This window comes from Alosa pseudoharengus, unplaced genomic scaffold (genome assembly GCF_046254945.1).
Source record: "Alosa pseudoharengus isolate Yale_2024_CS ecotype anadromous, Long Island Sound unplaced genomic scaffold, YU_APseudo_1.1 YU_APseudo_1.1_scf_5, whole genome shotgun sequence".
In the NCBI taxonomy this organism is placed as follows: domain Eukaryota; kingdom Metazoa; phylum Chordata; class Actinopteri; order Clupeiformes; family Clupeidae; genus Alosa; species Alosa pseudoharengus.
In genome coordinates this window covers 20,235,010-20,251,684 of record NW_027468837.1, presented here as the reverse complement: position 1 = coordinate 20,251,684, position 16,675 = coordinate 20,235,010, and the positions used below count along the sequence as shown (strand labels likewise).

The window sequence follows — 16,675 nt, the reverse complement described above, 5'->3', positions numbered from 1 at the left end:
AACTGGGTAAAGATCTTTGAGGTATGTTAAACCCTATGTGATTGGAAGGAGACAAAAACGTTGACATATCTGACAGTCTGATATAACAACAACAACTTGCATTTCTATAGTGCTTTATCAAGGCACCCAGAGTGTTTTATGGTGAAGGGGGAACCTCACCACAACCAATGTACAATAAGCTCCATGTTGGTGTGTGCAGGAAACACAATGGCAATGCAATGAATACATTTCACTGCAATGCTTGCTAAATCTAATGTGATGTCATGGGCACCTTGCCTTCATTTCAATAATGTTTGCTTTCATCTCACCAGACTTCAGTACAGGACTCGGAACAGTGTGCACCACCTAAATTTAGTGACACCTTTACAAGTTCTGCTGTTATATTTCAAAGGCTTGTTTATCAATGTTTCTGTTCTAATTGGATTTGAGTGGAGCAGATGATAAGACTATTCTGCGACATGCCAAGTCAAACCATTTCCCATAGATGGGTGAGCCAGTCTGTGGCGCCCATTCAACCTTCAAGCTCATTAGCCAGCTGTAGGCAATACAAACATCTTTTGTAGAATTTATGAGATACTTCAAATATTGTCTGATGCATGAGGTAAGCCTACGGCATGTACAATCAGCTAAGCTTAATTAGCATAAACCTTATTATTAGAAAAATACTAGTCTAGTATGCCAATATTTGCAGTCACATAAGTGCTGCTCATAAGAGCAACATTAATGCTAGTGCACAAGATAGGAATCAGTAAATCCTAGGCTTTCACGTGAAGCATAGTCTCAATTAGCCAATTACATAATTTATAGCATCTGGACATTGCATGTTTATCATCCTAAATGAAATTAAAGTAAGAGAATGCCATCCATTCCCCACGGGCATATGTATACTGTATATTTACCTTGGGGAAATGAACTGTACGGTCAGAATCTCATTTCTACAAGCAGTCAGTTAATTGGGATCCTGTCCATAATTGTTAACACACTCATTTAAATTCTAAGCAAGATTCCAACTGAAGTGTTCAGTTTGAATATTGAAACAGAAGAAAATCTATTCTTAGGTCTGCATCATATTAACCTGGATACTAGACTCTCTGACTTCGAGTACTGTAGGGAAAATAAATCGAGCGGAAGTATGTAGACAGCGGAGCCAGGCTAGCATCATATCTCCTTTCACACCAAAATTCCGAGAACACCATTCAGCATCATGAACATTTACTTATGGAGCCAAAAGGCCATCTGAAGACCTTTGTTTGGTGAAGGGTGAAGAAAGTCCCACCACTGGCTGTGCAGCAGTGAAACAATGTCACGTCAACACCCCACAGTACTGTGATGGTACCCATCAGCACCTACTTATGGCATCTACACATCCTTAAGTGTGTGTGCTGCTGAAACATGCACTTATCTCATCTACTGTATATCACAACTATACAGCTTCTTTCCTTTTTATGGCTCAACGACGCTTAATACGTTTGAACACTCCAAACTCTCCACTTAGCTTAGCACATCACAGTACAGCACAGCGCGTCCTTAAATACATACATGACAATGACACATCCCGAGCGCGGCTAGCTCGTCAGCGGATGGTTCATTGACGTGCATCTGTCATCCTCCAGCACTGGCACACACTGTGACATCCCCCACTGTGTTTGACATGCCCTAAGACAAAAGAGCCAACTCAGCTCCACTTTAATTGCCTCTTTTCTGCATCTTCCCTCTCTCTCTCTTTCTCTCTCTCTCTCTCCCTTTTTCTCCTCCGTGGCTACAACTGCTCATTTGCTGGCCCGGCGCTCCTGATCAGCGTTCGCTCCATTTGTCCCCGTGTGCCGACGACCGAGCCGTCCGTCCAGCCGTGCTGGGCTTGGCCAGAGAGAGAGCAACAGAGGGTCTTTTGTGCTGGCATGCAGGGCAGCAGGCCGTGCTTCGTGGCGGGGGCTCCCTAACTCCTGCGGAGATCACAACCTGCCGGACCCCCAGGGCCAAGGACTTCAGTACTGCTGAACCAGATGAAGACGTGAGAGGGTGGAGAGAGACACACAAACAGATCAGGCTCTGTGGGAGGTTGACATCCCTGTTTTAGAGTCAGGGTGTGAATCACATGAAAGAAGCAGAAAATAATGAGTCGACTCCAAAACAGCGCATGTCCCGTGGGCCCCTGTGGCCCCTTTGGTCTGTTGGCCTCCTAATGGCGCTTCGTGCCCTGAAAATGTGGCTGCATAGATTAGCAAAGGCCCACCAGGGCTCCCCAACCGCAAACCCACCAAGCCACGGGCCTCTGAAAATGAGGCAAGAGAAAAAGAGAAGCTGGCATGAGAGAAGTCTGTTGTTTCATGTTACTTCTCACATCTCGCTCCCCCTATCACAGCAGAACACCCACAAAAGGCCCAAGAACAAAACAACAACAAAAAGGAGACACGAGGAAAATACATTTTGTACCAGCTCATTAAATTCTCTTCAGAGGGGGGGGGGCATGAGTGGAGGTTGGCAACTTCTGCCTCTTTATTTCTAGTTCAGCCCTCTCACCCCCACACATCTGTTCGCTCTCTCACTCTCTGCCTGCTCTCCCTGTCCCATCTCTCTTCTTCCTGTCTCGCACATAGGCAAAGAAACTACCTCGTCTTGTAGGCATAATACTGACCTGTGGTCTGTTAACTTCCCAATACTAGCAGCAGCAGTGATTGACTCGGTGGTTCAAAAATACAGTGAGGTGTGGATGCTTTGTAAATAGGCTGCATGCAGATAAATGGTGGGCCTTAAATAGCCACCGCAACTGGAAATGGGTGACCTTAAACATAGTTCACTTCCCTTGTGTGACCTAGTATGGCTTTGAGGCTTGTTTTTGTGTAACGGTGCTGGGGCAACGCAGTGCTAAACTCAAGTCACACACACACACACTGTAACCCACACACTGTAACCACACTCACATAATACACATACTGACAACAGAGGACTCTCTTCTTATCTAACATCATTAGTCCAGAGGCAGCATGAAGAATGCCTCTGGTTCCTCTCATTAGCGCACAGGAGTGGAGTTCCTGCCCATGTTGTCAACCTTTCGCCCTGGCGGCAGAAGCCGCAACACTCTGCCCTCACAAACAACATTCTGCCAACTAAACCCCCACAAAGGCTTCACTCCACCAACATCATTCCTTTCACACCAACTAGATTATCCCAGAAACACACTGGCACCACCACTCATATACTGTAGCTCAGCAATGTCTCCCTATGTGACCTTACCACCACACTGGCACACTTGCTCTTGGGATAGAGAAACCTGATAAAGAAATGAATATAGAACATTGGGCGCATCTCTCTCTCTCTCTCTCTCTCTCTTCCACACACACATGGGCACATACAAAGCAGATAAACAAGCTGAAAGCCATGTTGTATGTTGTTGCATGAATGTGTTGTGTTGTGTGAATGAAAGAGCGCGTGAGTGGCTGAGCAGAGCGAGTGAGCAAGCGCGTGACCTAGATCCACACAGAGATGCCCCCGGGATTGTGCCAGTCATTCATGTGGAAGGTGCCTCTAAAAGGGCGAAGGGAGAACTCTCGTCCCAAATGTGGGCTAATCTTCTGAGCCAAAAATGAGCCACGGTCCAGGGCGAGTGCACTTCATCATCAGGCTTGGGAACGACGCATAAACACTGACAATTAGAACATGACCTTCTGCTCCTTCACCCATGTTCCTTACATGTACATGCTCAGCTTTTTATAGAATATCCACATGATTCAGGTTTATGTAACATCCCAAGGCTGGTTTCTTGTGAGTATTATATGAGGATGGTTCTATGCTGTTATATTATATTGCAGCAGGTTTGTAACATGCTGAAAATGTCTTTTCACTGCCTTTAATGCATCATGCTTTCTTGTGTAGATAACAGCAACCTATTACTGTAGCTTCATGTTCTTCAGCTTAAAAGGTTAGCCTGAAAAGGGATTGAACAACTTAGAGATTAAACGATAAAACTAGGGCTGTCAATCGATTAAAAAATTTAATCTAATTAATTACATACTCTATGATTAATTAATCTAAATTAATCGCATATATCATTTTTGCTGTGAAAGTATTTTAAATATTTCAATTCAAATTAATCATTGAATAATCAGCATTAGTGACATTAAAGTTCAAAAACTCTTTTATTATTATTTTTACTGTTCAAATAATGGCCATAATAATATATGATATGACCTAATATGCTGAGGAAATAAATTCAAAAATGCTTCGGAAAGAAGTTTTTTTTCACATACAAGGCATTTCAGGCCACAGATATAACCTAGGGGACACAATGAAAATAAACTAACACTCCCCTCAATGTCAACTATGTGCAGTGTTGTATAAAGTACTAAAAAGCAATACTTGAGTGAAAGTACAAGTATCGTACTAGAAAAAGACTTTGGTAGAAGTAAAAGTTACCTTTTAGAATAGTACTTAAGTAAAAGTCTTAAAGTATCTGATGTATACTGTACTTAAGTATCAAAAGTAATTTTCTGATATTTAATGTACTTAAGTATTTGAAGTAAAAGTAAAAAGTAAAAAGCAAGCGGTTTTATTTTGAATTGTTATTGTGAACTTTATTTTGGCTTTCTTATAGTAAAGCATAAAGCATATTCAGGGTTCCCATATCTTATTTCAAAGAAAAAAACAGAAACAGAAATTTCACTTTTGCATGAACTTCAGGTAAAAATGAAAAGTAAATAACTTATTTCTTTCAAAAAAATGACCTGCTGGTAGGGAGAAACTTTTTGGTCATGTGGTATGAGCATTTCTAGGGCTTACTCCCCAGGTCACCATCTCACTCTCTCTCTCACACACACACACACACACACACACACACACACACACACAGGCCACCTATGTCCAGCAGCTACTAATATGCCAGTCATTCGTTGAAACTGAAAATGTGTCTGTTCATCTTCAAAAGAAGCTGGTTTTCAAAGTTGCCAGAATTCAGTGCCCGGGTAGCCTGACGAGCCAGACCCACATTAAAATGTAAATTGCTGCCGCTAGGGTGCATCTAGATTTCTAGGCTAGTGCCCGGGAGTTTCAGGCCCAAGACCGGCCCACGTTCTCCATATAGTGTAAATTGGATAAATGAAGCAACATTTCAGCTCTTACTTTCCTGTTGTTTTGATTAGTACCATGGTTCAACAAATGTGTAAAGGTTATATAATAATTCACTTCAACTGAGAAGTTAACAAAAAATATCCCACTATTCCACAAGTTAACAAAAACAGAAAGAAAGAAAGAAAGCCTTTGAAATGTAGCCTATCCCACACTTCCACAAAGAGGCATATTGAACTAATGTTTAGGCTACAGGTTTTTTGCATGGTTATATTGTTGTTTGGTGATTTAGCCTACTCCTTTAGGCTACTACACCCTCTTCTGAGCAAACAAGGCATATAGGTTTATCATGTATGGTAATTGCTCTTTCTTACATTAAATAACTTTAATTTATGCTCTCTACTTGTCCCTGTAGTCATGTAACCTGGCCCTAGCGGAACGACATTCATCTGGCTAGGGCCAGGTTAGTAGTCATGGCCTCCTCATCACTAATTTCGGGCTCATCATTTTCAGTGGTCGACTGGTTGATCTGCTGCTCAGTCTCTCCTGGCCTCTTTCTACCCTCCATCCTTCCTGACGCTTGTCTACTGTAGGGCCGGCTCGGCTATCAGTATCTGAGAAAACTTTTTGGAAAAGACGGGCTATATGGACCCAACCAAATCTTTTTGAGAGGGGAGAACTCCCTCACGTAGGCTACAACCCATGCAGAGGCATTGCATTGGTGTCATGCACATAATGCGGAACGTGTCCTACTTTAAGAAAAAATAGACTAACGTGACAAATGTCAATATTTTTTTCCTCGACCGGCCCAAAAGTGAAGCGGCCCACCGGGAATTCTCCCGATTCTCCTGATTACCCAGTGTGTTTTCAGCTTACAGAAAGCTGCCAATGTACAGAAACATTTCTTGCAAATACGGCCACGGGTGTATGACGTTCTCTTCACCACTACCCTGTTCACCGAGTTCACCACTATCATCGGGGTGGTTGTCTATGATAATGGGAGGTCCTGCAGTAGGTGCTCGTGCTTCCATGGCAGTTTCAGTTGTGTGTCCTCGTCCTTTAGCAACAAACAAGCGCTGAAATAGAGCGCGCAGCGTGCGTAATGCAATCTAAGAGCAGTGATTCGCCAAACCTCCCTTATTGCAGTCGCACACATCTTCTAATTCTATCTTTTAGTAACGAGTAACGAAGATGCTTAGTGGAAATATAACGGAGTAAAAGTATACATTTTATCTAGGAAATGTAGTGAAGTAAAAGTGAAAGTTGACATAAATTTAAATAGCGAAGTAAAGTACAGATACGTGAAATTTCTACTTAAGTACAGTAACGAAGTATTTGTACTCCGTTACATTACAACACTGACTATGTGACTTTAGAGTTGACGAACTCCGGTGGTATGCATATTCCTTGCTGCAGACATTGCAGAGGACTTTATTTTAATCAACAATTTATTTTCATCAACACCATTGGGCCGTTTTTAAAAAATAAATGTTCCAATCAATAATCTAGGCAGCACATTTTCTTCTCTTTCCTTCATTTTACAGGCTAATGGTTACTAACTAGAACGGCTCGGGGGTCAAAGGTCATACGGAATCGATTAATCTGCACTATTTTTTATTAGTTATTTTTTCTCAAATTAATTAATCGAAATTAATCAGTTATTTTGACAGCCCTAGATAAAACATATTTTATTCCCAGGGAAATTCCATAAATGGACTCAAATTGACAAAACATATTTGCTCTTCATGATTCCGTTCTCTTGTGTTTACTAATGATAATTATCAATATTTTGTTGACTCTTCGGGAGTGCATACGGCGAGACTAAGGCACACTGTTTACTCTGTCTATGTCCTGAATGACCAACGTTTACCGCCATCGAGTCAGAGGTCCAGAGAGGCTGAGTTTGTCCACTCCCTAGGGAAGGACCAGCACAGCACAGCCTCCTTGGCGGGTATGCCATTACAACCTTCCCTGGAGGTGGAAACAAATCTGTTCTGTCCCTATATTGTGACTGCTCCCATCCGGGAGGGATGACTAATGCCTGTCTGTGGGCACCGTGAATGACTGTCCTCCAGTGGCGACTGGTTTTTGGGGAAATCAGCTGTTCCACCTCAGAGGGACAGGGAAAAGAGACAGCAGCAGTCTGGAGTCTGGCTGCCTGCTGATGGCTGAGGGTTGTGGGCTGTGTGCTGAGTCTCTCAACATCTCCCCATGTGGCTCTTTGGGTTTGTTATCAGCAGCTTTGAATACTCTCTCTCAAGCATGAGCAGTGTTAACACACTTATCCCTGGACATGGACTACACTCACCCATCATAGTCTGGACAAACATGAACCTGGACGAGCAGTGAAGTGGTTCGGATCAGCAGATTCAACACAATCACTTTTATATGTAATTTATACTACTGTGGAGGCTCTAGACCTCTAGTTCCCTTGACCTTAATAAGAGCACTTCAGTGCTAACTAAAACACATTTTCTCCTGAAAATGTAATGCTTCTACTGGGGAGATAAGTAGAATTAAAACATCAACGCAAATGTGTCTATTTTCTCTGAGCAGTCTGTACATTCCAGAGGGTGGAATCCAAACAGTTCAGTTTCCAGTCTCCAGCAATCTTTTTGGTAAAAGTCTATAAATGTGACATCCAAAAACATGGAGTGCTGTATCTTAGGTCGAATGCAGTGGATATGAGATTTGTGCAGATTTGCGTCAGGAGCTGTGGAGGCCATCCAGGTCAAATTCCTAAAGAACAACTCTTGGTAGAGTTTTGTGGTGGCGGAAACAGTTTGGAATATCAGCACATTATCTTGCCCTTGAGATTGTGCATTAAGTAAGGGAAAGTCTGACTTTGTACATTTCTTTCAGTTTGCTTTGAACTGTATTTCAGTACAGTAAATATTCAAGTTTTTTTTTTCTTTTTTTTACAAAAACTATCTGTGTCACTGAGCTGTTTCAGTGTGTCAACTGTTTGTTCTTTACTTTTCTCTGGACACACATTGTCTATCAGATTCAGAATATGTCGTCAACTTATTTCATATGTCATCAACTTATTTCCGGCTAAACATTAATAACCTGGACGTCACAACGCAGACCTCATGAGTCACTCTGCTTTGGACCTACACCCATGAGATTCCAGAAGACGTGTGTAGACCGGTCAATGATGTGGAATTCCAGGAACCACACAATCAAAGCTGATATGAGGTGAAAATGTTGACCCATTCATCACAAAACAAATTACAATGTTGTTTGTGCTCACAGCATGACCTGATAGGAGTGTGAAGAGTCAATCTTATTATGACTTGAAGTTCACAGCCCACAGCAAATGTTTAAAATGCTGTAGTTTGGCATTTGTTATTATTCTTAGCAACATTCAGATGCCAATTACCAGTATTTACTAACTTCAGTCTCTTGTGCAGCACAGTCATGTCTATGGATTTACCCATTATGAGTATAATGGCATATGAGCATATGGAGAATGAATATCAGCACATGCATGATGTGAAATCATGTGCAGAAGATGATGATTTAGAAAAAACTATGCATGTGTGTATGCAGGGGCATTTCTAGGCATAGGTAACCTAGGCAGTCGCTCCCTCCTGTTGTGTTTGCAGTCAAATGTGACCGATTGACAATTATTTTCTCTCAAAAATATTGTTAAATTATTCTGACTACCATGAGGCTCCTTGACTTTGTTAACACAGGGCATCTGAACACACAAAACAAATTTTGATAATTTTCATAACATTTTGAGTGCTTTATTTAACTTTAGAACACCCATGTGTATTTCTGGTCAAAAATGACCGGCCATATGAATGGGTGAGAAAATGGTCAGTGTATAAAATTGAGTCCAGACACATACTTATTGATCAGATGGACTGTATATGTGCTTCTGTACATTAAAACACACACACAAACACGCCCTCACTCCCCCTCTTTGCATCTATGCCAGCCCCCACTGGAACCTTTCCCCAATAGAATCTTCCCCTTTCTGACTTGCATGAGCTCAGGTCAGTGAGGCCTGCAGGTTATAAATAGCAAATGGAAGTTCAAAACTGGTTATATCCAATAGAACACAAATTGATAGAAAGGTCTATCATAACATTAGATGATGATATGTGTGTTACTATGGATTTATAACAAGTTATAATGCAGCTGTCACTTTTGACCAGGAACACAAAACTAGTAAACATAAAACGAACAGGAGAGTTAAGATGCCATACTCAGGGAGGGATTGAACATCACCATTTCACGCTATACCCACTCTCAAAAAATATATATTTTCAACAAAAATTAGTTACACACGCATTAACCCATCAACAAACTCTTGGTTCAATGGCAGCTCACTGCCTTCTCATGAATCATAGGTCACATTATGTTACACTTAATGAGTGTCCCTTTTGCTACTCTGTCTAACCAATTATTGTGAAGTAATCTGGTTTTGAAATAAAATGAGAACATAAACATCACCATCCCACCATCATGGTTCTGATGTCACCCGATTACAGACAGTCTTGGATATAAACCTACTGTAACTAAAAATACTTTCCCTAATACATCTTAGGTCATAATAAAAGAAATGAATGGGTAGCATGATTGGGTAGCTATGAATCAGCCATACTGAGCATGTGCAGTATGTGTGAGTGTGTGTGTGTGTGTGTGTGTGTGTGTGTGTGTGTGTGTGTGTGTGTGTGTGTGTGTGTGTGTGTGAGTGTGAATGGGTGAGAGTAGGCTGGCCTGTGGTCCTATTACTTTCCAGCCCAGTAGCTCCCACGCGAGATTGGAATGATCATTCAGGCGCAGGACACTCTGCATCCCATGTGCTCGTTGCTCCTGCCATGGCACTGCTGCTTAACACTCAGACTCCCTCTCTCAGGCCAAACAGCAGCATGCCCACTCCTATTCCACAATACTGGACATGCATGATGTGTTTGAAGGACTCTGCGAAAATGGCAGCTGTGCTGATCAAAGGCGAGCTGAAGCTCTGTATTCATCGTCAAGCTCTTTGTTATACGAACACAATACCCCCAGAGAGGATAAATATTGAAATGTCTAGACGTCAGTGAGCTGAATAGTCACTCGTGTTCGTCCAAATAGCAATTTCCCTCAAAAGGTATCAGTTGAGTTAGTCAGTCCACACACTTTCTGAAAATGATAAGCAGTGATGGCCCTAAACTTTGATGAGCATACAGTACATGGTTAGTTTCTCCAGGTACTGTTGTATTTACAGTGGGTATTAGGTCCCTGGGCTTCCTCAGTATAAGCACACACTGCTTTGAATGTCATCAACCATTCTGGGATGTAATGAAATCCCTGTCTTACAGGGAAGCTAAACCAGGCACGTAACTGAAGCGCTCCTGCAACAATTAGCTTCCACTGTAATCAATGGAAGTAGCTAGACCAGACGTGATAGCGGCGCGTACGTCCGAAAAAAAATAGACCAATCTTCTAAAAGGGATTTTACGCGTTGCATACGGAATGCTTCAGTTACGCGCCTGGTGTAACTTCCCTGTTAGTTAACTAACCTACAGTATACATTACTACATGAACCTTTTTTGTCACTGTAATTATCACAAGAAATTAAATGCAGAAAAGATGCAAAGATGCTCGAAAGATGCAAAATAAGAAAATTACATACAATGTCTGAAAAAGATGGTCTAACTTCACTGGGTAAATGGAGGACATTAGTTCTCACACAGCAACCAGACCTTACTCACACCCTGCATGCTTGTCATACTATCTTACATGTTTAACAAGACAGACATAGTGTAAAAAACAAATGTATCACTATTCATTTGAGTTCTAAATTCTACAGAAATGTTACATATCATGTTAGACCTAAGAAATAAAAAGATTTAAAGATGATTTGAGAAGTCATTTTAACGGCTACAATCAAAAGTGTTACTTTATTGAGCTATAAAGCTAATAAGAAAAGATTCAAATGTACACGTTTTTCAAACAGAAACAGAATAACAGTACATTTTGAGCATAAAAGGTCAATCAGTTTTCATTCACAATCAAGCTATAAATTGTGTTTACCACCACTGGGAAATGTATAATGACTCATACCTATAGCTCTTTATGTACCACACAGGAGAGTAAAGGACTGAATCATCGTCTGCAGCAGAGTCTGCTTGCTAAGTTTAATGAAGTTGCATTAGTCATATTGCCTATTTTCAGTGGGGACTTTTTTTCACGTGTTGACAAAGTAAGTGGCACACTGTGGGCAGACACACACACACACACACACACACAGACACACAAGCACACACACACACACACACACACACACACACACACACAGACAGACACACACACACAGACACACACAGATACACACACACACATACAGACACACACATACAGACACACACACAGACACACACACACACACACACAGACAAATAGATAGACAGACAGCAAGTCTCTGTAAGGGTCATGTAGGTGTGAAACAGTAGTAGAATACTTTTTTTCATCAACCCTCTCCATGTTACAGAGGTCACTGTCAGTGACCTTTCTGTTTATACCCCCCTCCCCACCGACTCACCCTCAACGCCCCATCAACAACGACATCTCTGTGGTCTGCGAGCGGCCGGCGCTCGTCGCGCCACCACAACATGGCCAGTGTTCCAAAACAACAAGACGCGTCAGCTGTCTGAGGTCACGCAGAGGCACCACTGTCCCCCCCCCGCACTAACTTCTGTTTTCTGATATACGTGGTGGCCTTGTGCCTAGCACACACCCTCCCTGAGCCACCCTTTTGGGGGCTTTTAAGCTGTCAGCCTCGAGTCGAGACCTGCCAAAGGCTTTGATGTGGCTGTCTAAAAAACGGTACCAAGTTCAATCACAATCAGTTAGCAGTGCCAGATTGATGTTGAGGTGATATCATCTGAAGTGTTAGAAACCTGCTCCTTGTTTAATGTAAACAGGAGCTCTGTCTGTGCCAAACACAGGAAGCTTGTGTGAGCAAATGCCCCAGATATGTTTTTCATGAAACATCCTGTAGCATTCAGTGTGTCACCTGAGTGAATATAGGTGTGGGTGAAAGGGATCTTAATGAGCTATAACAATCAAACATCAAACAGATCTCTGATACTGTGTTAATGATACAAATATACACGGTGTGACCCGTCCTTTGTCATGCCATACAAATCAACAAGAACTGTTTCAAAGACATGTGGACAAAAAGCACAGTCTATTTTATGTCATATATTTCTACAATGGCATGCTCCAAGCATACTTTGAAGTGCGCACATCCAAAAGTGTTTCAGCAGGTGCCAAATCAAAAAGGGCATACAAGTGAAAAAGTGAAAAAGACTTGCACACTGCCTTTGAACGACTCAACTTTTAATAGAAAAAAGACACAACGTTTCGATCTTACGATCTTTTTCAGGCATCTTCAGGCATCTGATCAGATGCCTGAAGAAGATCGTAAGATCGAAACGTCACTTTTTCACTACAATGACTGCTCCCCCACAGCACCCTGGTGAATGGGTTTCAAGCATCAAGAGGCAAATGGAATATGCGCTTAACTTATGAGATTACGGCTGAAGATAATATCACTCTAATAAGGTTTCGTGGTTCTCATCGAGTTTCGTTTGCGAAAGGTGAAACTTAATGACAATGAACCAAAGCAGTGGGCTCGGGTGTCGAGTGAGTCAGCCTGCTTTCAAACCTCCCCTTGCCTCCTCTGGTCTTACGTAATAATCAGCCTATGAATGAGATTCAGTGGCAGTGTGTTGCCTGAATAGAGGTGAGAGAAAGGTTTAGATCCATTTAGGGATTTAGTGTCTGTGTCTTGCAAGTGCAAGGGAGAGACATCTCGAGCATTCCAGTGATTTTGCTCCCAAATAATTTTGCCTGTGAGTGGCTCTGTATTCCGGTACTGTGAACGTTGCAGGTCCACACAGCAACATCTTATGATGAATCGACAACAACATTGCCAGCTGAGGATTGTTATTATAACCTGCATCAGAGCCACCTTAACACAGATATTTTATTTTGTGGTAGACAGACCAAAATAATTATTCTGGAGTTGAGTGAAAGCAGTCCCCGCAAAAGTGACTGGGATCATATCATATTTATATGATAACTGGCTTTGGATTCATCCAAAAGTGATATGATATGCAGGTTGGGGTAATAATCATGTGGCAGTCGGACAATGTGCAGGTTTCTCTATGGTGGACACAGTATACAAAAGAGGCTAAAAGCACAAACACACACATCTTAACAGCACTGACAGGTCTGGTTCTAAGAAGAGGTGAAAAAAAATTGTGCCATTTGTGCTTGAGTGAGTGAAGGGATGGACAAATAGATTAATGGGCAAATAAATAAATAAATAAATAAATAAATAAATAAGTAAGTAAATAAGCTAAGAAATTGCCAGCAGTTATTGGGGCTGAAAAAACAGCGATGCCACTGGAGCAAGACAATGCATGGGCCAGCTGGCGCAGCGCGAGTGGAGAACATGGCCAACGGGCTGTTCCCAGCTAACTCCATTTCCACCACAACTGCAGCCTCACTCACCCTCCAACCCCCTCGGCCGCGCACAGCCAGCCAGCCAGCCAGCCAGCATGGGCCCTGCCACACTGGACGACTAGTGGCACCCGTAACTTTCACTGACCTGGAGGACAGCTCAGACCGTCTAGGTCAACCTACAGTAACACTACCCGCTAAAGCCTGACCTTAGACCATTTTTTAACTAGACTGCTTTGTTCCAAAATGGACTTGCACGCACAGGCACACTCAGTGACGGATGTCAGATAAATTGGTATTGCCGACGCACGCTGACGCTACTTGAATGACACGGAGGATGTTGACCTCTTGAATAGAGGTGATGCTGTATTGATGTTACAGCCATTCCAGTCAGGGAGCTCCTAAACAGCTCAATAGGTGGTGACGTGAGGGCCAGTGCCAGACAGTGCCAGTTCACTCACTGAACTCTCTGGCCGGTCAGTAGCCGTGCTGGCCATGATGACTCCTGTGCATTTGGGAACCACTGCAGTCATGGTCAGGTATCATTAGCTAAGCTCTTCATCTACCGAGAGGCCTATTAGACAGGGTAAGATGGGCAATCCCACTGAGAAATGTGGTGTTTTTTCAGCAGTCACTCTGGGGAAATTACCCATAATGAACTCTAAAACAACCTATTATTATCCCTCAGAGACAATAAGTGAAACTATGTGGCTAGTGAATACACAAACATAAGAGGAAGAATAAGACAGACACCATCCTGTTTAAGTAATAATTCATTTTGTGAGGAAAGTGATTGCTATAGATTAATTAAATAACAGTGTGTCTAGGTCTACAGCTGAGCTCTACGGTTAGAGAGGGTCAAAAGCATCTGACTGACCTACATCTCAGCAGTAGCTGAGTATTGCTTAAATAGACATTTCACACCACAAACACATTCGCACAAAGACACAAACACACACACACACACACACACACACACACACACACACACACTTAAGAGAGAGAGACAGAGAGGTTAGGAAACACTTGACCAACGCGAGTTTTGCAGTCATGCAGTGTTGTGGTTAAAGCAAAAATCATGCAATATATATATACATGAACACCGTCTGTGTATATTACAATAGACACCTTTTTTAAGCAGTCCAGCTTTTCCAGACGAGCCAGCTTGTAGTGGGAGAGGTGAGAAGTTTGGCAATGGAGCCTACTTCCTCTGCTGTCACATTGGGTGCAGCAGACAACAACACCAGTTACATTGTTTTGCCATGCGCCAGGTCGAAATAAGATCTGGCGTGAGCGTCAGCGAGCATGTGTATTTATATCCGGCACTTTTTAAACAAATGTGTTGGTATTGCCCAAGAATAATGTGATTAAGTCGAGACCGCAGCAGTGAACCCTCAACAGCTAGCTGTTATGTAAGTGCAGTGGTTTCTACCAGGAGCTGCTCAACATGCTAGAACCCAAAGCATCACCGGCAGAGCCACAGAGCCGGGTTAGCGTGGTATGCTACTCTTCACATCCTATCACATCACATCTGTGACCCCTAACCATGCATGATGTAGGAGCTCATACGCACGCAAACAGGCAAACAGACCAGCACTGCTGCTGAACCCTTAACCCATGTACCGTAAGCCCTACAGTACAAACACAAACTGACAGCAAACAAAAGAAAGCTGAAGAAAACTAAAACAAAGTTAGCAAACATTAAGTTACTAGGGAGAAAAAGTGTGAGAGAAAAAATAAATGGAGCGAGAGAGAGAGAGAGAGAGAGAGAGAGAGAGAGAGAGAGAACATAACACATAAGAGAACAAATCCCCTTTCTTTACTTGAGCACTGACACAAAGCAACAAAGCGCTACAGAGCCATAATTGGCAAACAAAGTTGGGCTTGAAACCAGGGCCACTGAGCACGCCGCGCACCACACGGCTTTGTGCTCGCCTGTGGTTTTGTTTTCGTGCTAAATGTATGTCACTGCACTTCAGAGGATGCAGAGCAGAGACCACATGAGCTGCCACACTCAAACCATGACCCTGAGAAAGAGACAGAGCAATGGGCCTGAGACAGAGACAGATTGGTGGAACAGGACACAGACAGAGGCGGAGAGAAGATTATTAAAAGACAGATATGAGACAGATAGAAGGACTGAGAAAAAGTGTGTGTAGTGTGTGTGTGTGTGTGTGTGTGTGTGTGTGTGTGTGTGTGTGTGTGTGTTTCTCTGTCTGTCTGTCAGAGAGAAAGAAGGAGAGAGAGAGAAGGGGAGCATTGGTTTATGTGTATGAGAGAGAGACAGAGAGAGAGAAAGAGAGAGCAAGTGTTTGTGTGTGTGAGAGAGAGACAGAAAGACAGAAAGAGTGAGGGAGACGGAGAGGAAGCAAGCTTGTACTCACAATGCTGCTGGACGACGAGGTGCCCAGTGGCGTAGCTGAAGCCAAGCCTGCCGAGTCGCGTGTCCACGGGAGGCTTGCGTAGGGGGGAGGAGGAGGAGGAGTGGGGGTGTCAGGGATGGAGAAGAGTAGGGGGGGTGGGGGGGCGTCTCTCAGCTGACACCCTCACAGACAGGGGTAATCCACTCCAGAGGTATCTGCCCACTGCCTCGTACGTCAGAGCAAGTCCTCTCTGGGGTCCTCTATGACAGCCGTCTCCCTGGCTCTACGACCTCACCTCTCCACACACACAAACCGGTTAGATAAGAAGTATGAGAGAGGGTGGGAGATAGAAAGAGAAAGAGAGAGAGAGGAGAGAGAGAGAGAGGAAGAAAAAAGGGGAACAACTAAAAACAAACAAGGAGAGCAAAAAAATCCATACGGCAGGAAAGCATGTCTGAAGGTTTTTATACCCACAGGTCTGTCTCCACCCCTCCCCCTTGTATCCCCGCCTCCATTGTTATAGCAACGGCCAATCAGGCAGCAACTTCAAACAAGCCCTTCTCTTCTCTGTAAATGCAGTAGCCTACGGAGTGGCTCTTTGCTTAGTGGTTAATGTAACATCCCACTGTAAGTGTGAGTGTCTGTGTGTGTGTGTGTGTGTGTGTGTGTGTGTGTGTGTGTGTGTGTGTGTGTAAAAGAGAGTGCTTCATTGTGAGAATTGTAAATGTGTTTAATTAGCAGATGCAAGCATGAGGAGCCCCAGTGGCCACTCAGCATCCAAG

At 43.0% G+C, this 16,675-nt stretch overlaps 1 protein-coding gene across 1 annotated transcript in view; it reads right to left on the bottom strand.

Annotated features, from left to right (window-relative positions):
- The window catches only part of cdk18 (cyclin dependent kinase 18), a 39,686-nt gene extending 23,360 nt beyond the window's left edge, over positions 1–16,326 (bottom strand). Inside the window, exon 1 of the mRNA XM_076267944.1 lies at positions 15,915–16,326. The gene's annotated coding sequence lies outside the window, so the exon portion shown is untranslated. The remainder of the gene's footprint in view (positions 1–15,914) is intronic.
- Positions 16,327–16,675: the final 349 nt, after the last annotated feature.